The following is a 27,357-nucleotide window of genomic DNA, read 5'->3' as shown; positions in this document are numbered from 1 at the left end:
AAACATTCAGGGCAAGTACTACAAAGCAAAAAGATAACCAGTGGTGAAATTTTTGTGGAAATACAGAATCAACAACTGTCTAAAATTCTTCTCCAACAGAACAGGATCGGCAACTTGCAAGTTAAGGTCACTCCTTACCGCAGTCTAAACACATGTCAAGGTGTAACTTCGGAATTCGACCTTGACGAAAAACACTCTCACTTGCTGGATGGCCAGCGTGAGCAAGGCGTTATGGCAGTCAGACAAATCACCATCCATAAAGACAACCAGAAAATAAAAACAAAGCATGTAATTCACTTTCGACCATTGCAACCTCCCTCAACATGTAAATTCGGGCTTCATCCGTTGTGAAGTCCGTCCCTATATTCCAAATTCGCGTGGGTGCTACAAGTGCAAGCGGTATGGGACCGGCAGGTTACAGTGTACAGGGAAACTGACGTGTGCCAAGTGTTCTAATCACGGCCACCCCACAGACAATTGTAAAGCCAGTAGCATGAAATGCCGAAATTGAGAAGGACCCCATGCAGCTACTTGCGTGCATGTGACAGGTTCAAACTCGAAAAACGCATAATTAATTTGAAGGTAACGGAAAACAGCTCGTACATGGAAACACGCAAACGTTCGCCTGCTTCACTTATCCAAGGTACGCCGACGCAGCTCGCTGGGGGGCAAAGGGGCGTCATGTTTTGTGTGTTGACGCGATTCAGTGAGTTCGATGTGGTCCCACCTCAGCCACAACTGGGTTGTCTCCAGACGCTCAGCCAGTCACTACACCGCTTGTTGAGTTACCAGCGGCTGTGGGGGCAACTGTGTCCATTTCTGCTTCACCTGTTCAAAGCTCAAGTGAGGGTACGGAGATGGAGATGGGGGAGCCCGCAGCAGCTCCCACCCCGGCAGCACCGCCCGTGCCATTTCTGGAAGTGCCGATGCCATCGGTGGGGGCCGTTGCAGAAGCGAGCACCCACAAAGGTGCCAGGTCCAAGATGCCCAATCCGTTGGGCACTCCGACGACGTCCAACTAAGACATGGACGTTGGTCCATGTCTTCCGACAACCATCCGACAAGCCAAAAAAACCAAGAGTCACAGCCCGAAAGACTGATTCTCATACATTGTCTGTGGCCACTGCAAATAATGGGAAGGCAAAATATTGTACAATGGAACTGTAGAGGCCTTATTAAACAGTCGCGATGTATATGAGATACTACATCCCAGGCAACCAAGTTTATTGTGCCTACAGGAAACTCATCTGAGCCGCAGACACAAACTTCCTGTCTAATTAAATGGTATTTAGAAAAGACAAGAATGTATTCACACGCTCTTTGGGCGGTGTGCCTTTTGTCGCTTGAAAACGCATTGCATGTAATAACATCTCCTTAAACACTGTCCTTGAAGCTGATGCGAGTCGTTCAATATTTGCAAAAGAGTGAACTGAAGGGTTCGTTGGTACAAGCCTTTCAATAATTTCAACCATTCAATATTTTTAATAGAATAATATGGTATGCTATCTTTACATACTGCCTGACTTCACGCTCTCGAACTAAGATTTCGAAGCACTGGTAGATCAGTTGCCTGAACCTTATATCTTGATAGGCGACCTGAATGCGCATAATTCTTTTTGGGGCCCTTCCTGCACAGATGCCCGAGGTCACCTCATTGCGAAATTCTAAACATCATAGGGAGCGTGCCTTTTCAACGGTAGTGACCACTTCCCTACTTTATTAACATACATAGGCAAAGGCCGTACCGTTTACCTTCCCATAATAGGTTCAATGAAGGAAGAATGAACTGGAATACATTTACAGAAATATCCAAAGTACCCCACACACCCATAACGCACGTACACGTACATGAAGCCGCCCATCTCACGGCGCACATCCTCTACGCCGCCCAAAGGTCCATTCCCCATGCCTCTGGTGCGCCGCGCCACCAGAGGAGGCCGTGTTTGAATGAGGACTTTAGGCGGGCGCGAGAGGCCTAGAAAAAGACTTTGGGTATCCTCCGCCGATATCGCACGTCGGGAAACCGTTTATTGTTGAAAGGTAAAGTGCGATGAGAAAACGTGTGCCCAGTGAGGCAAAACAAGAGAGTTGGCGTTCATTCGTAACATCCATAAACTCATACACTCACACTCACAAAGTGTGGACACGACTATGTAAACTAAAAACACAAAAGATACACAGCCCGCTACTGTTTAGTACAGCAAGAGAAACACTGTAAGACCAGGCTAACACACTCGCACACATCAAACACTGGTCCAGTTCAGCACACTACACTAACACTTTCATAAAACACAAACAATGGGGCGAAAAGAAGTCTTTACTTCATAACGACAAGTCAACCTCCTCTTATAACTCCGAGTTTTCACTTCATGAGCTGAGGGCTGCTCTGAGCGCTTATAAACACTCAGCTCCAGGCCAAGACCACATCACATATACAATAATAACGCACCTATACTCAGACACTCTTCCAACACACCTGCACCTATATAACAAGGTTTGGTTTTCGGGGCACGTTCCTAACCCTTGGAGGGGCTGTATAGTTGTAGCTTTCCTGAAAGATGTAGAGGACCTTTCCTTGCTCACTAGATATCGACCCATTGCCCTAACAAGCTCTCTGTGCAAGCTTTTCGAGACGATGGTTAACCGGAGGTTTGTGTATTTCCTGGAGTACAACGGACTTCTCGAGAGTTGCCAGGCAGGCTTCAGGGTGGGGCGATCTAGAAATGATCAGCTCGTTGCCTTAGAACCCTACATCAAAGATACATCTATTGATAAACAGTATTGTATGACAGGATTTTTCGATAGTGAAAAGGCATAAGACACTGCATTGGCGCTAAAGAAGTCTTATCGGCCTTAAGTCTTTGCAAGCTAAGTGTCGGGAAGACCTTTTTCTTTGAGAGTGGGCAATACGCATTCCCGAGTTCACTTTCAGAAAAACGGTTTCCCCCAAGGGTGTGTTTTTAGCGGCACGCTGTTTATCATAAAAATGAACTATCTAGGCAAAGAACTTCCGCCAACCATTTCTTACCCTTTACAAGTAGGCGACGTTCTAATCTCCTTCAAATCCTGCAATGTGTCCGTTTGTGAAAAGCCAGTTCAGCCTGGTGAAAACAAACTCGCTGACTGGGCAGACAGGAACGTGTTTAAGCTTAATCCAGGCAACTGTACTTGTGTTGTATTTTTAAGGATGGACTCAATTCATGTGTATCCTGATATTAAGCTCAAAGGTATCTCAATCGCGCCCAAAAAAGAACATTTTTTTAGCGTGGTGCTAGGTGAAAAAACTTACATTTATTCCTCATATAAAACACCTTAAACAGAAATGCCTCAAAGCCATGAGTACCTTCACGGTCCTTTCGCATCGCTCCTACGGAGCGGACAACCAAATACTCTTCCGCGTTTTTACGAGCCTTATTTCGTCACGGTTGAACAACAGGAGTGCGCCTATGGGTCCGCCTGTAAAACTGCTCAGAAAAGTTTGGACCCCGAGCTGCACTTCGGTGTCCGTCTTGCACCTGGAGCGCTTTCACGAGTCCAATTAAAGCCTGTATGCAGAGTGTGATAGGTGGAGCGTTGAAAAACCACGTTCTTACTATTCCATGCTGTATGCGATTAGGGTGACTTCTATAAAAATAACCCATGCAGTTTGATCATAACCAATATCTCATTCGATCTTTTGTTCGCAGCACGACCATCGATACACGCTCCTTTCTCTACCCGAGTGAGGGCCCTCGCTGAGGAACTAGGGATTTCATTTGAGAAGAGCATGAAGTTTTCTATTGCTGACGTCATTTCGCCTTGGGAGAGGGCAGTTATTTTGTGCGACATTTTTTAAACAACTCGACAAAAAAAATGCACCCAGAGAACTTATACTAAAGCACTTTCTTCAGTTACAACACAAATGCCCTACACCGCCTTCTACACCAATGCTTCGAAATCTTCTTCAGCCGTCGCATGGGCTGCAAACAACCAAACCATTTTCAGTACGAAGACATTACATAAAAAATGCAGTATTTTTACGGCAGAAGTACGTGGTATCTTATTAGCACTAAAACAAATACCACAAACCAGAACAGAATATTTAATAAACTTTACCGACTCACTATGTGTGCTAACAGCCTTAAATTGCTTCAAACATGCAGAAAACATGGTCCTCAAGCATCTAATCAAAGCTCTAACCTCTGCTGATCAGCCAAACTAAAAATATTTGTTTGGTGGGTTCCGGGTCACATTGGCATTCTGGGGAATGAAATTGCTGACCAGAGTGACGCTGTGGTTGCTCTCCAGAAAAGCATAGATGTACCGTGTGTTCTCTACATCGACCTGAAGCCACTTGTATGGACAGCCTTGCGCAAATCTTCGCAGGAAACGTGCGACACACAAACAGAGAACAAACTCTATACTGTAGACAAAACACTTAGGTAGACACATAACATACAAACATTACTGTCACGCGTCTCACGCGGCGGAGAAATGAGGCTCAACTTGATTCATTTGATGACCACACAATATATTTACAGAACCAAAACCTCAAACGAACGCGAACATAACACACTCACAAGCATATCACACTATACAAAAAAAAAACAGGCACAACCTCACACTACCAAAAATCTACTCCTAAAGTCACTATAACACATTAACTGCAACTGTCACATTCAAACAAATCCTACCGCCGGTACCACGGTGCGATGCAGATGACGTGGCCCAGTGGGTTGGTTGGCTTCCGCGTCGCCGAACGTCGCCGAACGTCGCGATGGCCCGTTCTGGTGCGTCGTGGTCCGGCGGACCGCGGTGCGATGACTCGGCTTCGCTGAGCAGCGCGGCTCAGCAGGGGGCCAGCAGAGCGAAGCTGCTGGTAATCGGTGGTCTTGAGCTGCCCGCTGCCAGACGGTGCGGTGCCGCTGGTGCGTCGTGGGGCACTGCTCGACGGGTCGCCGGCGGTGCGATGCCGCCGGTCAGCAGGAGGCCAGCAGAGCGCAGCTGCTGGTAATCGGTGGTTCCGGGCAGCCCGCTGCCAAACGGTGCGATGCCGCTGGTGCGTTGTGCAGGCACGGCCCGAACTTCCCACCGTTCCTCCAAAGAACCCGTTCCACTCTGTCCACTCCAACCTTGTTCTCTTCCTCTTCCCCTCGCATTAATCGTGTGCAGTTCCCATTCGCTGAACAAGCTACCTCCTCCTCCTCTTCGATTACCCTGTGTTTCTTCTCCATTGGTCACTTCAACATCCTTCTCACCATCCCGTATGCTGATTTTTCGTTTTCTTCATCTTTTCTGACAACATCTTCTTCTGGGACCAATCCCCCTTCGGGTATGGGTTCTTACCACATGACAATTACAGACACACGGATAAAGCCTTAGCCATTCTACGAATAGGCCACATATATGTAACACCTTCACACTTGATCACTGGTTGTTCGGTACCTCTGTGCAGCACGTGTGGACAGGGCATATCTGTATTCCACACACTAATCGCATGCGAGGCACTTCACACCACACGACTCAAACACTTTCCAGAAATCTACAGATGAGAAATCCCACTCCACCCATCGCACTTCTTAGGCTATGAACAAATGTTTTCCGTAAAACGTTTTTTTAGTATTTATCAGAAGTGAAATTTTTCAATCTCATATCATATTATGCATATTCACAACCTGGCCCTCTACACCAGCCAACGTCTTTGTCAATATTTGTTTTTACCTTTGTTGCTGTTCAATTTTTGTACTAACCTTTATTATACGATAACTAACAATCTGTCTTAGTGCTCTTTTCGCTGGCTGGGCTTGCGCCACTAAAATGAAACCAACATCATCAAGAAAGTCCTATCCGAGAATATGACGCTTACAGCAGTCTTGGAGGACTTGGAGGCGTGCCGAAAACGAAGCTTTCGGTATTGTTACTCTTGCTGTGCACACGCCGATAGGGTAACAATATAGCCGCCGGCAGTCCAAATTTATTGGCCATAAAATGCCATTACCACTTTGCCCAATTCGCTAGCAAACTGGTTGCTCATCACCGAGAGATTAACCCCCCTGTCGTCGACAGCAGTACAGGGGCAGCCGTCGAGAGAGACAAGAATGTCAACTGAAGCTGGACCATCATCTCTGTGGACCAGTTTGCAGCTGCTTTGAAATCGCCGGGTCGAGTCGTTGAGCAATGGCCGTGTTTATAGTCGGGTCGGAGGGTCGCTGCAGTCGATTTGTCCGGTACTGGTGCATATGGGCGTTGTATCGGGGGAGATGTCGCGATTTCTGGGCGGCGGCAGGCCTACCCCTGAGGACGCCGTCCTGAGTTTGCCCACTGTGGACTCGAGGACGACTTGCTATTCCCGCTGATAGTGGTAGATTGTGGGCGGCAGGGGAGAGGTGAATCAAAAGGGTGACCCTGACCGAGTTTGGCGTGGCAGCGGCAGGGGGGACAAAGGAAGTAGGATGGTGGCTATGTATTCAAGGACCCAAAACGTTCACCATAGCGGTGTCGAGGGGTATCCGGCGAAAATCATACGAACCTCATGCAACGGTAGCGGCAGTGGCGCCTAACCGCACGGCTTCACCAGAGTGAAAGCACAAGGGTCGATTGTCAGGTTTCGGCAGTATCACGGCATTGCTAGCGGCTTGACCTTGGTCAAACTGCGCAGCGCCAGTGGTGAACGGTTTCGGCCTGGGTGCAGTTGAAGGCTTGAAAGGTTGACATCCAATGACCGATTGGTGTAGCACATCCCAATACGCCATAACGTGGGCGACTGCTGCTTCCTAATTTAGAGCGAGGGTGGTGTCCGGCACATAGGTAGACTGTAATGCATACTGTATCTTGTCCCGAACAATGTCGGTGAAGGAAGTTGCATTGTGCTGAACACCCCCTGAGCGGGCTTTCGGCAGCTCGATTTCATCACAAACAAAATGTTTTATAGACCGGCGCAGAGAGAATTCTTCCGAATTTCGCAAAGTTAGAGCTTGACAGTTCAAGGCCTGCATATAAAAAGGGGGCCTGTGTTGCATCAAACGTTGCAGCAGCTGACTTTCTATTGCTGCTGCCTATTTGATGAATTCAGCAACGCTGGCCAGTGGATTGCGAACTACGCCTGCCACCGCTGTTCTGTTACTCCTTGCTTTATATGACTTACCTGTCTGCCTTCCAGCATATTGAGGTCACCCCGCCTAAACAGTCGGTACATGTCTTCGACAAACATGGCAATTGTCTGGTTTCGGCTCTGCACTCGTGATTGAAGGGTCACCTCAGGCAGCTCCTTTCTTTCTCCTCTGAGGTAGGAAGCCACGAGCTGTCGCCGACATTGTGGCCACGTTTTTAAGGCTGGCCAGCGGTATTCAAACCATGTTTTAGCAGCTTGCTCCAGAATGAAAAAGATATTTATGAGCTTCCGACAATTGCCCCATTCACTGGATCAGCCCAATCGTTCAGGGAACCAAACTAGAACGTATTCAAATCCATCACCATGAAAGTTTTACGGCACGCGAGGTGCATGCAGGACAAACGGTAGAGCCACTCAGGGAGTCTGGCTTGTTTGACTTATGGTAGAAATCATGAGTGACCTGAGCGTTGTTGCGAGAAGCCCAAACACCGGTTCCATCCTCGGAAGGATAGGCTTTTCTTGTGGATAAAACAGGTCTTGTCTTGTGGTCAGGTGTGGTGTCGATGGTGATGGATGTACAAGCAAGCAGGCCTTCATGGCCGAAGGACAGGGGCTTGTACCCAGAACACTTCACCAAAATTTCACAGTTGAAGAAAGCGCTGCTTAAGAAACAAAGCCCAGTTTGTTGGCGAACTGCGTACAGAACACCGACACCAACCTGGTATATTTAGCACAGTCACGCAACTCGGTTGAACTAGCGGGCTTTCGGGCGCATAACTCCTTCACATATTTGGTGTTTGTAGTGTGGAAATATCAGAAAGGGTAATGAAAATAAAGATTAGAACAAGGTACGCAACATCACCAGTGGAAGTTTCATATTACTTAGTTATGGTTGTTTTGACATAACACAAGAAATTCCTTTGGCACGACATTGGGTTTTACCTAGTACGATTAGCCACAGGTCTTCAATGAAGATGGTGTCGCTGCCAGGTATCGTATATATATGAAGAAAACAATCATTGAAATAGCGATAAAAATAGGCACACAAAGTTACCAGCGAGTGCTTCATGATATGGTGTTAAGGAAGACCGAGTAGACGTGGCTTTTATTGATGGACTCTGTGGCTAGGGGTTTTACTTCGTACGCATCGCCACAGGTCAACTAGGAATAAGAGTGCGCTCTCACTCGTCTCAAGTCTACGCGAACCACGAATGCAGAAATTTGTAATAAACAGGTATGCAAAGGCGACAGTGTATATTAAACGATTTCTTGGGGGAAAATAGCACCTACCAAAGGTCGTGGTGGTGAGCAGTAAAACGAAGCAGTTAAAATTGTGGCTAAACAAAGTTCTTACTTGGTAGTCTAGCCAAATATCTTCTACGAGTTTATAGTGGTACAAGACTTCTGCAAGTAGATGCCACGCGCTGAAGCAAAAAGGCATGAGAAATAGGTTCAGAAAGGCGATTGTGGAAATTAGGGCATCCCTCCTCCGAGAAATATGAAGAAGTGGCTGCCACAGGAAGTGAAAGAAGTCACGGGTAAATGTGGAAACACCGCAATGGGCTTCATTTATAAGGCTGTTTCTTACCTCACCTGTTAATGTGGCTGCAACCACATGTCGGAAGTACATACGAAAGAATAATTAAAAGACGTAATAATTGGTGCACAAAGTTATTAGCGGAAAATATATGACCCCCTGAGGGAGAAGCTAGGTGCTGAGAAGTGGCTGCCCTAGGTAGAATAAAAAAGTCTTAACGTTGTAGCGACACAAATGCGCGATTTGCTTAGTAGGCATAGCAAAATGTCGTCGATGAATATGGTGGCAATCCCAGACAGGGTAAGTATACGCGACACGCTAATAGATGAAGTAATGAAGCAACAAGTGCGCAATTATGAGTGGAAATTCTTTGATGCCAATTCAATAGACCAGATGTGGCTACTATTGGTCCTGACCACTTGTTCTGCCACTACTTGAATTATCGGGACAGGAAAAAAAGGTTTTGCTTCGAAGGCTTAGAGGATGATGATTCACAAATAAGGGCGCACTTCACACAAAAGTATATGGGATATTCTAATGTAAAAAGGGAAAACCTTAAGGTAGGCAAAATTTCGCAAAAAAACTGCATAATCAATTCTGGAGGAAAAGGAGTTATAACAAATGGTGGTGACCAGCAGTACAACGCGGCATGGGCAATTTTGCGACATGACATGTCGAGTTACTTTGTAGGCTGAGCCACAGTTCCTATGTGAACAAGGCGCGTTTTCACACTTTGTATGTGTGATATACTAATGTAAATATTTATAAACAATATGTCTCCAAATCCACAAGTGTACATTTTGTGATCCCTTATGGGTGAAATATACCGCAGAGACGCACGTTAAACACAAGCACTGCCATTTTGGAGGGACAATAACGGGTTTGTATACTATTCTAATCCACAAGCCCTCGACAAATATGATTTTCCTTCCACACGTCGTAAGCGTAAGCCATACGCCGTTGAAGAAAGTAATACGAATTAGGTTTGCAGTTACCACTGACAGTTTTATCATCTCTTCTCGGTGAAGCACAGCGATCAGGTAAGGCTGCGAGTGGAGGGACAAAAAATACGAGCTATTTTGGTTAGATAACATGGGGTTTTACTTATTAGGCTAGTTTATGATCTTTATTGATTGTTGTATGGTACCACACGTTTTCAGTGTATGCCGAATGCAAATGCAAAAATTGATCAGAAAGTGGTTAGAAAGATGAGCAATGGAAATAACTTGATCTCCAGGGTGACGCAGTGGGACGAGAAGCGGCTGCGATCGGCAGTAGAACAAAGAACTGGCAATGGTCATGGAACGAAAACTTGTTTTACATAGTTGCCTTAGCCACGAGTCCTCTATTATTATGGGTGCGCTTCCTCACTTTGTAACCATACAGTAGACTTCGATTAAAGAACTTATGAGAAATAAGTACGCTAAGCTACCAGTGGAATATTCCTGGCAGCGTGTTACGCAAGAGTGACGAGAAGTGGTTTCATTGGTATTAAAACGAAGTAATGCCAACTGTGGTGATCTGGCAACAGCTTTTACTAAATAAGCTTACCCACAGGTGCGTTAGAATATAAGTAGCCTTCCACATAAAGTATGTATGTGTGCGACCGGTAATACAAGATTTTGTAAGATGTAGGCGCGCAAAGTCACGGGTATAAGTTTCATTATTCTTTATGAGCGAACGAGAAAAGTGACAAAAGGCTGATATAGGCAGTAAAATGAAGTACTGGGAATTGTGGCGATATAATGGATATACTTGCCTGGCCAGGTGCCTGTTTTTAATGAAAACGGCTTCAAAAAACACTAGTGCTTTTACGTATTACGCTAAGCCACACAGTGAAGACTGTTACGCTGTAACATGTCGTATGTATAGGTACGCAAGGTTTCCAGTTGAATTTCTTTGATTCCTTGTGAGGGAGAACGACGCGAAGCGGCTGCAATAGATTGTAGAGCGAAACCCTGGCAACTGTAGCAACACGAAAGCGCATTTTACGTACTACGCTTAACCACAGGTCTTCCATAAATTTGATTGCGCAATCGCACGTCCTAAGTGAATGTGAAACGCTGACGCTAGCACTGATAATAAATAGGCGAGCAAACATACCACTTTAAATTCAACTGTCCCCTGGGGGGAAATAAAAGTGATAAGAAACGGCTGCTTAGGGAATAAAATCAAGCCGTGGATATTGTGGCAAAATTTCAATGGGTTCTGCCTAATGCTAATCGGGTAGACTTCCCGCCCAAATGATAATACCTCTATACCCACAGTTCCTGTATGATAATGGTAACCCTACAACAAGTAAAGAATTTATGCATTGCAGATAGTGACAAGGCATTGGTGCATATTAATTCTAGTGCAAAGTTTATTATCTTTTGTGGGAGAGGTAGAGCGGTTAAAACCGATGGTGATAGGTATGAAACGAAGCACGGTCTTTGTGGTGACAAGAAATCGGGTTTGTGTGGTAACCTCGGCTGCATGTTCTCTTAGCTCGCGCTGTTTTTCTAAACGTAAGAAAAATATCTCCAGGGCTACTGCAGGAAGTAGTATTGAAGTGAAAATTCCTACTTGAAATCATTCTGGTATTTCTTGAAAGTGCAGGAAGAACTGAGAAGTGATGGTAATAGGCTGCAGAACGGTAAAACCGCCGCAGATGGAGACATAGGCGGAGGAAGGGAAATAATAAGATATGTTGATAGGTATTTACAACCAATTGATGTATGGCAATAGTAGTTCGAGATACGATGATACAACATGTATAGTTGAACGTGACAGAAGGATGGAGGAGACGAATCATAGTGGAGATTGTTACATTTATTTACACAATGTGAGACATCAGTGATCTGGTGCCCCACAGCGTTCTGAACACTTATTTGTCTTCGTTATAACTTAGACATGCTATGGTATTCCTCATTGTGTCTTCGGCTTAGATTGTAACATACACCAGCGGTTGAAGGTGGCGGCAGCGGTCGAGGACACCAGGTATTTATGGGTTCGTGAGAGTAAACAGTGAGGACTACCTGAATTCAACTGGTATAGGCTCGTCACTAAAGCGAAACCAAAGAAAAGGTAGGTGTGCACTGATCCTTGAATTTCTGTGCCTGCTGAAAAAACGACGTAGCAACCAAAAATGTCATTGAAGCGCCATCAATATCCTCTGTGGAACATCGTGGAGCTTGCTTAGACGTGGGCCATTTACCCGGAACGTGTTTCTGGTCTATAACAGGAACGGGAACCGGGGCTTCGAAAAGTTCCGTCTATTGTACACCACAGCTTCTCGTTCCGACGCAATCCAGAAGCTTCTTTGCTGTCTCTTGTGAAGAGAGTTCTAGATGAGATCTCGTGGTGGGTTGGGGATGTACCGAGCACCTTACAAAACAATATTAAGAGACACCTTGACAAATGACGAACCATGATTGAGTCATGGGATCTACTTACACCATATCGGCCATGATAGTTGGTGCTCTCGAATACGTGCCCCCTACTAATGTGTGTTGGTGTGTTGTTGTGCCCAAAGCAGTATGCTTCATTTTGTCTTCGTCGTGGTCTTGTTAAACAGTTATTGATACCTGAGCCAATCCTCTAGCCCCATCGCGAATTTGATTCTGGGCACAATGCGCATGCCTTGCGCAGACATCTCAACCCCGCGAATCGACATTTTGGTGTACTTTTGTGTAACGTGCAAGCTGTGATTTGTTCTGTATTCATCTTAGTCTTTAAAACTGCCTTAATGAATGGTGTTTTTGCCGCTATTGAGTTTTTCGGCACTTCTTTAGGGTCAGACCCAATGTTTAGATTTTAGTGCACACCAATGGAAGGGCACTTCTTTTTTGCCGCTGAAAACTGGTGACGGAACCTTGTCACCTTGGACCAAGGTCCATGCGGCTTGTCACCTGTCACCATGGCTAGGCGAAAAGCCGAACTTCCTCGTTTACCTCTGCCAAGCAACGCAAGAGCGCCACCACAGCGGTGCGCGGCGCGCCTTTGCAATGGCGCCCCCTTTTATTTGTGTTTACGCAGTCCTTTATTATGCAGTAATTTGCTCTTGGGCGCCAGGTACCTGGATTCATATGGGGTGGGTATGTGTAGATATTGCCATAACTGAGTGAGCGAACTAAGCAGCTAAGGCGGAAAGAAAACGGAGAGGATTTCCTGTAAAAGTGTGATGACGAGGGCGGCTTGCTGGGCTATGGCGTCATCTGTTTTGCAGCCTCGCCCTCAGACATTCATCATACGTCGCTGCCAAGAAGACCCACTCACCGTACACTTCCCCACTAGATGCTCCGTTCGACGCTCATCCAAACACAAAGACATTTGCGCGGGAGGCTCAAACACAATTTGCAACAACGTGCTCACCGCTCCTCCGTGCATGGCTCATCCGAACCGGGCCACATTTGCGCATACGATACAATGAGAATTTTAAACATGCCCCCCGGTGTTGGCGAAGCCCAGAGATATAACAGCATAGTAGCGCGCTCCCCCGTGCGTCCATTGATCACGCCATCACTTCCTGAGAACCAGCAGATATGTACCGTGACCGAGAGGACTTCAGTTCAAACTAAGAAGAAATTTTCTCTTACAGTGTATAATTTTGTAATGCATTTTTACAGCAACATTAGATTTTCACGCACTGTTAAGTTTATCAAACGACAGCGTAATTTGGTCTTCTATGAAGCACTGTATCTCAGTCTTCAAAATTGCTCTAAATAACCACATTTCAATGCATTTTCAGCACCATAAGACAGTAAGTACTCGCCTGAAAATAAATATTCCCGGACACTATATAACAACATGTTGAAATCTCAGACTAATAGTAAACTTAAGGGGTAGCAAACCTGTAATCACTTATTTATACATAAAATAAATGGTTCGCCTTCTAACAATAATGCTGTGTAACTAAGGTAGAAGGCATTAGCAATTCTCCTTCATTTAAAGGTGTAAATACCCTTAGACAAAACGGCAAACGCATAATGAATGATTAATTACCTGGGCTATGTAAACAACTTTATTTTAGTTTTTAACGAAGTTTTCCTTGTTATTAGGGGTGTGCGAATATCAAATTTTTTGAGTACTAATCTAATACGAATATCCAGCTTCAAATATCCAATCGAATATCGAATAAGTAAGGGGGTAAGAGGCATTCGGAAATAACTTTTTATTGCTTTGTGGATTTTGATGAAAAATAGCACAGAAAAACGGAAATGCTTCTGTGATACACCATAAAAAATTCTATTTTGAAAACATATTTTATAAAATTTTCTTTCTGTTCACATTGCACCCAAATTGAGCGGCCTATAAAATATGATAGAAAAAATGTTCAAAGTGATTTGCATTCCCAAGTAATTGTACGAGATTCTGGCTGTCTTGGGTTATTTCTTTCAGAAAACAATTTGTTTTAGTTTTCAGTTTTTAGAGGTGAATGTACAACAGGATTGTAAACCATGAACGACTATTTGAATAACAAATTCACAAAAATAAACCTGAAAAACCAAAAGTGTCACGACCTGCAATGTTCACCAAGGAATGTAACGCAAAGAACGTAATCAGAAACAAACCTGGGGGTCACAAAGAGATCACTGGAACAAGAACCGTAGGCAGCAAAAACAGGTGTTTTGAGATAACGGCTTCCGAAGCTGCAACAGAGATTTTTTTCATTAAAAGTCGCTACGGTTGTAGCCTTTTGTGTCCGTTTGAACACAGGGCTTCTGGAATGCCTTGTCGTAAAATTGGAGGGCCTCTGCAAATTGGAGCACCTCTGTGAAGAGTATATGGGCAAGTTTTCGGACCAAAGGGGGGAGATGGCTTTCGAATAAAAGTAGGTTATTTGGTTGCTTTTATTGCACTGAACAACTTCCTTGTCCAGTGTTGTGACCATGGCAACAAGTGAAGTACTCTTTTTTTTCCTGAAATTTGAAAACTGAGTTTTGACGTTTTTTGTGCTTTGGAACCTTGCCTGGAGCAGCAGCGTACGTCCAGGTGTTCATTCGGAAACATTCACATACCTGAACGACACAAATGACCTAATTTAAAGCTAATATAACATTCTCCCTTACTCCAAATTATTTACATGCACATTTTTTGGTACTCTTGAAATTCAGGCTATCCAAAATTCCTCGGAGCACAGCCAATATACACTAATTCATCGATGTACGCATTGTCATTAATAGTTGCCCTTAAAATTTTAATTTTTTATCTTCAATGACAGTAAGGCAACTTCCTAACGCCGGCAACACGTTTGGATTCCCAATTCTTCCCTGTTTGCATGATAAACCGAAGTGCACGTCCCGTCTCCTTTTTTGCGCACTGTCTTCAGATTTTGCGGTAAACATATTTTTTAAGAATCATAAATCATCTAGCTCCTTAACACGTTTTGTTAAATTACCTGCACGGGAAACGTTGCGCGAGAAAGCGATATGGCTGGCCCACATAGCGGCACTCGTGTACCGCAAAATATCATACACGCCACACACGAGCTGGGGCAAGCAAGGACCAGAGATTATCCGTGTCGTGCCTCTGCTCCTGTGTAGCGAGTTTTTCACTGGTTTTTTTCTTGAACATAATGAAGCAACAGGCCAGGCTTCCACTTTAATATTATACATTGTTTATCCCTGACATAGCCCGTCAGTTCGCTCTTGAGATTAAATATAACGTCAAATGCAATAATTACAACTACTGGCGTTCAATAGCAACCGGTTGCGGAGCCAGTCGCTGCCGTTCGCCCCGCAGCTTTTGACGCTTCGGCCGTTTTTTTCTCAAGGCTAGCGAGCGTACTGTCAAGCTTAGCAGTAACGAAGCGTGTAAGTAGTGCAAATAAGACTAACACTTCACTTCGCGAACCGCCATCAAAGGCGTGCACACTGCGTTTCACCATCCAGGGTAATTTACCCCCCACAAAGAAGCGTTCGATAACCTCCGCCTTTCGAGCCACACAACTTCCCGTAATCTGGCGTGTGATCTCAGGCATTCCCGTCGCGATAATAGCCGTGCCGAATACAACAGCAGATGAAATGAGTGAAGAGAAACTTGGCCCAACGAAGCAGCGGAGATGACCTCAGGAACCCGCTGTACGCGCAGTTCAGGCGGCCACCATCTTGCATTGCGTCAGCGACTCTCAATCAGGATGGCCGTTTCAACGCACGCCGACCGGGAGGCCAACCGCCCTTCAGCCTATCTTTCTGGCTTTTCTCCCGATAGTGCGTTTGTGAACAAACGAACATAAAGGAAACGGCAAGGACCAGAAAGAGGATCGCTCGGCCGATCCAATGGTACCAAAATGGCCGCACCCGGTGGCACGCTTGCGGAGCTACGCCGCTTCAAATATTGCCGTGTTTTTGCCATTTCGCGCTGAAACGTATACGGGACTGGCAAACGTATTTTTTACGCCACATTGCGGCTGTTTTCGCCAGAGAAACTTTGCAAACGCACAGGATGGAAAACATAGAAGCCGAATATATGGTTTTTATTAAACTTACACCATCTTGCCGTGGGGAATCATGAGGAGGATGCGAAGCATCATAGGGCTTTTGTGTAGGTTTCATTGTGTTGCCGTTATGTTGTTTCTTTTATCGGAGCACGAATGGGAACGTAGCGTGAACACCCGTGTATAGGCAAAGAAATTTAGAGAAATGTAGAGGCAGCGAAGACACTGGCACCGGGGTTACCTGATCGAACACCTCTTGGTTCTCGTCTTTATTGCGTGCTCATGCTCCTACCCCGCTGCCCGCCCTCTTCGTCCTCTTCTCTAGTTGAACTGCAAGGCGCGCGGCGCTTCCCGCCAAAGCTTTCCCATTGGAAATTCAACATCCTCCTCTAAAGTTTTCAGTTCGTCTTTTCCGTTAACGTTCAGCTTCGCGTGCCTTCGTTGTATCAGTAGCTTCTTGACGTAGTTTGAATGAGTCAAGGACATAACGCGCAAGGGGAACAGCGCGGCGTACCTCACGTTGCGGCCAGAGAGTCGTGGGATCGAAACAGGGCACCGCTATTAATTTTTTTAGTGTAGGGGGAGAGGTTCGGGCAACGGACGCACCTCTCTCAATCCAAATCTGATGATGATGGTTTGATGTTTATGGCGCAAGGCCAACTGGGGCAAAGAGCGCCAAAACAATAGTCGTATATGAGAGGTGATACCTTAAACACTAAGTAAAATCAGCAAAAACAAAAGTAAAATCACAAAACGACAATGAGCATGGCTGGTGTATAGGGCCAGATTTCATGATGCGTGATAGGAAATGAGGTTTAAAAACTTGACGTCCGACAAATACTCAAAAACACGTTTCACGGAAACAATGGCTTCGTCACCTAGGAAAAACGATGGATGTAGGGGAATATGTTGTCTGTAGAGTTCTCTGAAGTGTTTGTGTCGTGTTGTGTGAAGTGCCTTGCATGTGATTAGTATGTGCACTACGGATAGGGCCTCTCCGCACCTGCTGCACTGGGGTCTAGAAGATCCCGTCAGCAGATACGAGTGCATCGCATGGGTGTGCCCTATCCGCAGCCTACCCAAGGCGACTTCCGTGTGTCTGTTGTGTGAGTCAGATGTGTACCGCCCCAAGTGTGGCTTTATTACATGTAGTTTTTTGTCTGTCTGTTCGTCCCAGTGTGTTTGCCATGTTCTGCGCAGGTGTTGTCTTATGTGAGGCTTGAGGCCTGTGTAGGGTATCGTTGTAATGTCTACAGTGTTCCTGAGTGCAGCTGCAGCGGCCCTCTCGTCTGCCAACTCATTCCCAGCGATCCCTGCGTGTCCTGGGACCCAGCAGAGGACCAGCTCGTGCTTTTGCGCATACACGGACATAATAGTGTTGAATACAAGATTAACTATGTGGTTTTTGGGGGGCTTGTGCGATGACAGTGCGCGGACAACACTCAAAGAATCTGTATAGATGATCGAATTGGGAATATGATTTTCAAGAATGTGTCGTACAATCAGTAAAATTCCATACGTTTCTGCTGAAAAAAATTGTTGTGTGCACGCTCACGGTTCTGGCTGCATTGAAGTTTGGACCATGAGCAGCACACGAGACCATAGTGGAGGTTTTAGAAGCGTCACTATAAAATTCTGCACATGTGTATTTAAACTGCAATGACAGAAAGTACTGCAGTATTGCAGCTCGGGGTACACGATTTTTGTCAAGTCTCATAAAAGAAAGGTCGCACGACACAGGGCGAACTTGCCAAGGCGGTAAACTGTTAGAAAAGGATGTCCTGTACACATCTAAAAACAAAGCACTGAGATCCGAGGCTCTCACTCTAAGTGAAAAGGGCAGAGGAACGGATGGGCGATTTACAAAGAGCAAAGAAGTTGATGTATCGTTAAAGACAGGATAAAAAGGATGATTATTCAGCGACCAAATTTTAAAAGCATGAAGCAAGTCCATGTACGTTCGTTGGTTCTCAAGGCTCCACTTATCACACTCGACATAAAGACTCTCGGCAGGGCTAGTGCGAAAAGCACCCGAAGCAAGACGAAGCCCCAAGTGTAGCACTGGGTCCAGAATTCGCAAGGCTGTCTTAGTCGCCGACCCATACACCACACTGCCATAGTCTAAACGATGCCCAACCAATGCAGAATACAAGCGAAGCAGGAGTTCTTTGTCGGAACCGTAGGATTGGTGGGAGAGAACCTTAAGTATATTCATTGTTTTGAGACATTTATTTTTACGTTCCTTGATGTGGGGAATGAATGTGAGTTTGTGATCAAACACAACACCTAAGAACTTGTGCTCCTTGTTCACAGGAAGCGACACGCCATTCAGAGTAATGTCTGGCTCCGGATGGACCCCGCGCTTCCTGGAGAACACAACGCAGGAGCTTTTTACAGGATTCAATTTAAAACCATTCTTGTCGGCCCAGCCGGCAAGTTTCTTTACACCAAGCTGGACTTGACGTTCGCAGATTGACATATTGCATGATTTATAGGATATCTGGACGTCATCTACATACATGGAATAAGAGATTGTAGGTGGCAGTGCCTTACCAAGAGAGTTCATTTTTACTATGAAGAGAGTGCAGCTCAACACGCCACCTTGTGGCACGCCATTTTCTTGCACGTGAACCTTTGACAGTGCACCACCGACTCTTACTCGGAACGTTCTGTCTGACAAGTAACTGACAAGAGCGTTCAACATGTTACCCGAAACACCGAGTGACTTGAGGTCCCTAAGGATCCCATAACGCCAAGCGGGGTCGTATGCCTTCTCAAGGTCGAAAAACACAGTTAAACAATACTGCTTGTGCGCGAAGGCATCCTTGATGTACGAGTCAAGAGCTAACAATTGATCGTTCGTCGATCGCCCCACCCTGAAGCCTGCCTGGCAGCTCTCGAGAAGACCGTTGTACTCAAGGAAGTACACGAGCCTGCGATTTATCATCTTCTCGAAGAGCTTGCACAGGCAGCTTGTCAGGGCAATAGGACGGTAACTTGAGGGGGATGACGGGTCCTTTCCCTCCTTCAGGAAAGCTACAACTATAGCCTCCTTCCAAGAGTTTGGAATGAGCCCCGAAAGCCATATCTTGTTATATATATGTAAGAGTGTTAGAAGCGTGTCTGCGTGCAGGTGTTGTATCATTGTATATGTAATGTTGTCTGGGCCTGGAGCTGAGGGTTTACACGTGCTTAGAGCAGCCCTCAGCTCATGTAGTGAAAACAGGGAGTTGTAAGAAGTCTGTGATTTGTTGTTGTCGCGTAGGGACTTCTTTTCACAGCAGGCTTTATGTTTCAGCAAAGTGTTCGTGTAGTGTGCTGAACTGGACACGTGTTGGAAGTGTTGTGCGAGTGTGTCAGCCTGGTCTTCGAGTGTGTCCCCTGTAGTGCTGACCAGAGGCAGGCTCTGTGTTTGTTGTCCCTTGAGTTTCCGTATTCGTGTCCATACTTTCCTTGTGTCTGTGTAGGAGTTTATTGATGTTATGAATGTACGCCAACTATCTCGTTTTGCCTCACGGCGCACACGTTTTCCTAATGCCTTGGCCCGTTTGAACAAGAGGAGGTTTCCCGACGTGGGGTACCGACGAAGGATACCCCACGCCTTGTTTTGGGCCTCTCGCGCCCGCCTACAGTCCTCATTCCACCACGGCCTCCGCTGGTTGCGCGGGGCACCAGAGGCGTGGGGGATGGACTTTTCGGTGGCGTCGAGGATGTGCGTCGTGAGGAGTTGGGTAGCTTCTTCAACGTGTAAGTGTCCTATGGATGTGTGGTGTATTTTGGATGTCTGTGTAAATGTATTCCAGTTAGCTCGTGCTTCATTGAACCTATTATGGGAAGATGGACTGCTTGGGCCTTTACCTATGTATGTGAGTGAGGTGGGGAAGTGGTCACTGCCATATGGGTCAGTTCCCACTCCCCACTCGACAAGAGGAAAGAGAACTGCGGAGCCAATAGCCAAGTCAAGACATGAGTATGTGTTGTGACCTATGTTATGGTATGTAGGCTGTTTATTGTTGAAAAGGCATGCTCCAGAAGATGTAAGGAATTTTTCTATCAGGCGACCTCGGGCATCCGTTCTGGAAGAGCCCCAAAGAGAGTTGTGAGCAGTAAGGTCGCCTGTAAGGATGTATGGTTCGGGCAGCTGGTCAAGCAGCGCCTCGAAGTCGGAGCTCGTAAGTGAAACATCAGGAGGAATGTATATGGAGCATACCGTTATCAACCTATTAAATATTATTAAGCGTATTGCTACAGCCTCAAGGATAGTGTTCAAGGTGACAGGGTGGCATGCTAAGGATTTCCGGACGATTATGGCCACACCGCCAGAAGAGTGTGTGCAGCCATCCCTGTCTTTTCTGTATACCAGGTAACTATTCAAGAAATTTGTGTCTTTAGAATTCAAATGTGTTTCCTGAACACACATTACACTTGGCTGATTGGTATTCAGAATCTCATACACGTCGTCAAGATTATTCAGAAGGCCTCCGCAGTTCCATTGAAGAATATTTTCTCTTCCCTTTATTTAGTGTGAGAGCTACTGGAGTGTGTATGTTTATGTGTCGTCTTTCGGGGCTGTGACTCTTGGATTTGGCTTTTTGGGCGGCCTATCTGAAGGCTTGGACGTCGGAGGCCGCTCCTTGCGCTGCGTTGCAGGCAAGAACGGCACGACGTCCATCTCGTCGTCCGATGTCCTGGGTGTGCCCGTCGAACCGGGCTTCCTGGACTTGGCCCCCCTTCGGGGGCCCTTCGTTTGACCCGCCACCGCCGGTGGTATCGGAGGCACCAGAAGTGGCACGGGCGGTGCGGTGGCGGTGGGAGCTGGTGCGGGGCTCGTGGTGTCCATGGCACACTCCAACGCACTGGACGATGGGGAGTCACGGACGGGAGCGGCACCGGTCCCGACGGAAGAGGTTGCCACCACAACCGCTCCTGCCTCAGCAAGCGGCGTGGTGGCGGGTTGGGTGGCCACAGGCAACCCAGGGGGGGGGGGGCGGGACCAGGTCCGACTCGCGGTACTGGGTCCCCGCCGAAACCAAACGCCGCTCCGCCCCCCGGCGAGCTGCGTCGGCATACCTCCCCTCTTTCGCGCCTCTGGGAAGGTGATGTTTTCGGTTATCTTAAGGTTAATGATTTTTTTTTCAAGATGAAACTTTTCACAAGCGCGAGAGTATGCTGCGTGTGGACCCTGGCAATTCGGGCAGGTGAAGTTCGTTGCAGTGCAGTTGTCAGAGAGATGATCGTGCTGGGCGCAATTGGCACATGTTGTTCTGCCTCGACAGGAGTTGGTACCATGCCCGAACCTCTGGCACTTGAAACAGCGCTTTGGGTTCGGGATGTACGGCCGGACAGAACAACGGATGAAACCTGCGTTGACATGCTCGGGCAGTGTGCAGCGGTCAAAAGTCAGGATCAGATGTTTGGTGGCTATTTCTTTGTTCTCTCTCCTGATGATGATGCGCCTTACTGCTGTCACGCCTTGTTCTTTTAGGCCTTCGAGCAGATCAGTCTCTGTCTCGGTTAGGAGATCTGCCTCAGAGATCACACCTTGACAACTGTTGAGGCTGCGGTGGGGTGTGACCCTCATCTCCAGATCTGCCATGCGGGTTTGTTTCAGGAGGATTGTGGATTGCTGCTTGGTTTTAACTTCAACTAGCACTTCACCAGTTCTGAGTTTTTTGGCGTCATATGTTTTGCCGATGATACCTTCAAGGTGTTTAGAAACAAGAAATACCGATTGAGAGGAAACCGGCTTCGATTTGTCCACAGATTCCATGATCAAAAAACGAGGGTAGTTATCTGGCTTTGGGAGCGAGATAGAAGGCAAAGAAGGAAAAGATACTTCGGTGCGGCCCCTTTTAGGGGGCGGATCACGTCTGGGGGGGGGGGGGGTTTGATTTATCCATATGGCATAGGAAAAAGCAGGGAGACGGGGGTACTTTCTTCCTTGACCTTACCTGGTAGTCAAAGAGGTACCGGAGCTCCCTGCCTGGTGAACAGACAGGGAGCCCATCCGCCGGAGCTTGACCTGGGCTCCGACGGCCGCCGTTCGTGGTTTCTAACCCTCCACCTATAGACACATCGCCACGGTTGGATCCAGCTTATGTTTGGGGGCTCGGGGTCCGCGGTATCGCCAGTACCGTCACCAAGATTACTCAAGGTGCCCCGTGCGGGGCTCAATCCAAATCTCTCAATCCAACGGACTCAACTAATCAATCCAAATATTCGGTATTAGCCGTATATTCGACCCCTGCCGAATATTGGAAGTGTTTCGTATAGATACGTTTCCAAGCGAATACGAATATAACATATATGATATTCGACGAATATTTGAACATTTCAAATATTCGCACACACCTACTTTTTAATAGTTTCACAATTATACATTTATTCAACAGAGAAGTGCAGGGGTGCGCCTTTCTCAGAGTGTAACAAACGATACCGTAATACAGCTGCAGGTACACCCGTGCAGTGGGTAATGCAACTAAACGTGCTGGGGTGTCCCCACAACTTGAACGACGCAGCATAGCGTACATTGCGAATGAGAGGCCATGGAGGGCAAATACTTGGACTCTTGGGCGAATTGATTCATGACGACATGGTATTCATTAAATTGCTAAAATAGTACCCAACCGAAAACAATCATTCTCTGAATAGTTTACATATTACCTCCCTTATATCCGGTTACTAAGACGAAACCAACAAAATTCGGATTCCGACAGTCGGGATGCCTAAAACGCCGCTCTATAATACTACCGGGAGCTACCACTGCCACAGTGAAGAACACAGGCTTATACTATACGGAAGCAGAGCCTACAGAAGGATATCGCATTGGTCACCTTCGCCGCCTGTCTTAAAGTGTAGCCGCAAGAGTCCTTCAATAATATCGTCTCATTCTTTAGAAGATTGGGAGCCCAGATCACTCACTGAAGCCGTGTCAGAAAAGAACATTATAAGATCAATTCACCAAAACATGCACTGGAAATATCGCTGTGTAAGAAGTGCGCCAGCCCCTATTCCTTCACAGAAATACCCGATTGTACTAGGAACACTGTTTGTTGCGACATTGAAGTGTCATCATGCAGACGCGTTTAACATAACGGTGAATATTTAGCCCCTTTACCCCTACTCACGGCTCTAATCATCTAATCCCTCTAACCATCCTGAATGGGCGCGATAGGCGACCGTAGCAGTTTACTCACGGATATGTGAACCCCAAGATTAAAATGCTGCTTTTGTAACAATATTCTCAGATTCACAAAAGACGATTTTAAACTCCAACACTCATATCTCGCCTTAGATTCACCACACTCATTCCCAAAATCCCGCTATTGATTCTCTAGAATTGATTTTGTTACAAGTGACCACGGATGTTAGAGGAGTAATGTGGCACACGAGGCACCCTCCAATCGACCTACATCAACACCTTAAACACGAGTCACTTACGCACACAGATATCCCAGAATATTTCCGCCTCTCCCACGGCAAATACCCTTCTGGCCAAGTAATTTTACCTCTGGCAGATAAGCGGCTTAAGCGCAGCTTTAAATTCCTCCAATGTTTAGCCACGCTCATCATATTCGCTACATACTATACCCCAAAACACACCACTAGCACTGCTAAGAATGGAAGACAGAACATTACAAAGGCAATTGTGACTGTGATTCCGTACCCTCATACTCTCCTAGAGATCTGGTAAGCGGCGCCGTGTTGCTCAAACCAGCATCTCCAAAAGGAACTCACGGGAAGGTCAGTTATATTCGCCGAAGCCCTACGGTCGTCAGCGACTATGGTGCATTTACGCTTTATTAAGTATTATATATACAACTTGCCAAGTCTCAATGATGTAGTTGTGTTGAAAATATGTTCACTCAGATATTTTAAATGTTTGTGTTTTGTTTGGGCAATCCTTCATAAGCACCCAGTTTCGCGGGTCACCTTTCTTTATAGGGGGACGTGGCACTCAAGTTTTTTCAACCGAGCATACCGCTGAATAAAAAAAAATATTTCGCGTGCAATTTTTAGGCTGTACAAGGATAGAACAAAATTTTTTCGAAGCTTTATTTCTAACTGCACAATCACTTTTAGCGCTGATATTTTGAACTTTGCATACAAAAAATATTAGTATTACCGGTTCGACAAGGATAAGGAATATAAATTATGAATAAACGCAGACTGCAGATTCCACAGCAGAAATTCCCGGCATATAAGGGACGGGCGAAGCATGCATCGGAATTAAAAGATGCAAAGTGGGAGATCCCAGGTCTAGAAAGCTACTTTGAAAGAGCGCTAAAATTACCGACAAAAGTTATAGCGAAAAGAAGTCATATGGAAGTAATACATAATGCTAGTGCAGTATAACACTTGTTTCACACCTGTCGCTGACGATGCGTCACGTTGCTCGCAGGAATAGGGTGATCAGGATATAACTAGAATAATAAAGGACAACCACAAAAAATATAACTGTACCTATCTTAATATAGATTACACACTTCTTTTCAGTAGGAATAAACCCAAATTAGCAACCCATTTATATTTTTTTCCAGAATGTATTTGGAGTAAGTGTTCTTGCAGAGAGGTTATTACGCGACATACGCGACATTGTAAGAAAGTTTAAACACAAACAACTCCGTAAAATATTTTAAATTTGTGATCTTTGCCCATGGTTCCTACTGAAATGTTCCATATATACGGAAATATGGGAATATGGAGTTGATACGGAGTGTTACGCCATGAAGCATAATAAAATTAGATATTTCCACAAACATGGGAATCACATGAGTTCGCACAATATTACCGTTTGGCACAGTTTTTGTGCTTTTGTCCACATTATTATTCAAAATCACGCTTCGTATGATCTCCGCATACTCCGTATATACGGAATACATACGGGCAATGATTTCGCGGTTCTATTGATCAAACAGATGTAAAACAGGTGTCAATTTTTTCTACAGGTATGCACTGTTGATCTTTCATGTGCATGAAAAAAAGTTTTCTTGTTTTGTGGCAGCTTTGTGTTATGCTAAGAATGCACTCCACATTGCCATAATCCCATATATACGGAACGTTTTAGGAGGGGTAATATTTCTAAATCTGAGCGAGGCCTTTTTGCTGTATTTTGAGTAAGGTACTGCTTACAGCGCTTAATAATTAGCGTTGTTCGCTTAGTTCAAAATGTGTGGATGTGACTGGTTATGTTTGTCTATGCTAAAAACGCACCCCACTATTTTTATCATAAGTCAGCGGTCAATATTTATGAAATAGTGCTACCTTGTCACAAAGCATGACTAACCATGCCTGAACTATAATCCTTAAGGACTAGTGTGATAGTGGAGTTAAATCAGCATTTAGACACAAATGTTCGCACAAATACAAATGCAAATGCCTTCTGAAAATGAAAATACCTATGCAAATACCTTGTTATTGCTTGGGCAGAACAGAGCGTGGCAGTTTGTTGACTCCTCCTTCGACTAATGTGTTCTAGAGTAGTTTATTGGGGAGCCCAATTATGCTTCAAAAAGTGTATTTTAAATAGATATTTTTGCTTTTCGGCTGCAAGAATGTTTGAGGTTAAAGGGTTGCAATATTTAGTTTAAGAGCGCTCTACGTGTTCCAAGAAACCCTCTTCGCCCCCCCCCCCCCCAGAAAGCTCACAGTATACTCGCTGACTGGGGAAGGTTTTACATAAACACATACTTTACCGGGAAAATACTAGAAAATGACTACACAACCAAAACACCATGGTCATCAAAATCACTATCCCTAACCCTTCAGTTTGTCAGAGAAAAGAGATATCGTCTGGTCCAAGGAAGGGTGGTTTGGGCAGTTTGAGCGGGTTCCAATTTAGGGCACGTGGGTTTATCAAGAAAATGGCGGAGTGATGTTCTGCGAGAGATGTAGAGGAAGCACAATTTATAAACAATTCACTTTGGCTGGATTGTACCGAAAGCGGCAAGCATGGGCTGGGTGTAGACAACTGAACCTAGGGTGGTAAGTAAGTTTAGGACACAAAGACAGAATTGGTACTTTTCTGATATTTTGCTTATTTATTGAGAAACAAAAACAGCACAGTAGAATGTACCGGCACAGGGGTGAAAGCGAAACACGATCCCCTGACAGGGCCTGTAGGGTCGTGTAAATACAATCCAGCATCGCACATAGAAACACTTTACAAAAAAACACATAAAACAGCACAGATACCACCATGACGTGCTACCATCCAATGCAATGAAGGGGAGCCTTAATAGCGAAAAACAGAACAAACAGGCACTGTCATATTGACATCAAAAGATTTTTAAAAAATGAAAAGGAAGCACGATAAGCTACCTAAAATAGCCAACCAAAATCACCTAAATAGAGTGCTACCATACTCGTACAGTTTAAGATTGTGGACAACAAGTCAGACATAAATACAGTTGAAAAAAAAGCAGGGAAGTGTCACGGACCATTAAAAAAAATACACTTTATTTGTTTGCTATGCACACGAATGAATGGTGATCAACTATACCATCTATGACAATCGAATGTTCGTTACGAGGATTAGAAATTGAATAAAAATGTTCGCTTTATTTCTATTACAGTCTCGGTGTTTTAGGAATATTGTCTCTAATTGTGCTGACATTGATGATGGGCATTCATTGAGAAGTATGCGTCACGGTAGTTGTTTTTTTAGAAGAAAGCAACTTTCAACCGTCTCAGTTTCTACGAGACATAAATAGAAAGGATCTGAAGTTTGCAGCCTCAAGTTGAATAGAAAAATTGCAAATACTACAGTGAAAAAGTTTCTAAAGAGCACAGAAAGAGCTCCCCTAGTTTACGACGGTGAAGGGACCTCTTAATAAAAATTTAGGTACAGGTAAAAAATGAGGAGTCAGAACATTTAGTTGTAAATGTAATGCAGACGATGAAAAATCAATTGCACAGGGGACTGAATACACTTGGAGGATAACCGCTGATTGGATTAACTCAAACATACCTTGTGAGTTCTAGCAAAACAAGTTGGTTCCGTCGTCATCGACTTTACAAAAGCCTGACAGAATTCCTTCCCCAAATTTTTTTTCCATAAGCTGTCTTCTTATATATGAATTAAATTTTATGAAGTGGATATAGAGAGAAGTTGAGCTTCTGAGCTTACATTCAGCTGGCCAGTTTGAAGCTCAGCTCGAGCAGCTCTGTCCATACACTATCAAAGGATGGTTCTCGAAGTTACGCTACCTCTTAGTTTACTTTAGAAATCAGCTTAGCGAGCTGATTTGGCTTGGGAGACTATTCGAACAGCAGCGCAATAAAGGGAGTATTACATTTAAATTTGCAGATTGC

Source organism: Haemaphysalis longicornis, unplaced genomic scaffold (genome assembly GCF_048455015.1).
Source record: "Haemaphysalis longicornis isolate Haplotype H1 unplaced genomic scaffold, Haemaphysalis longicornis Haplotype H1 scaffold_11, whole genome shotgun sequence".
NCBI lineage: Eukaryota > Metazoa > Arthropoda > Arachnida > Ixodida > Ixodidae > Haemaphysalis > Haemaphysalis longicornis.
Note: the sequence above shows the minus strand (reverse complement) of the source record.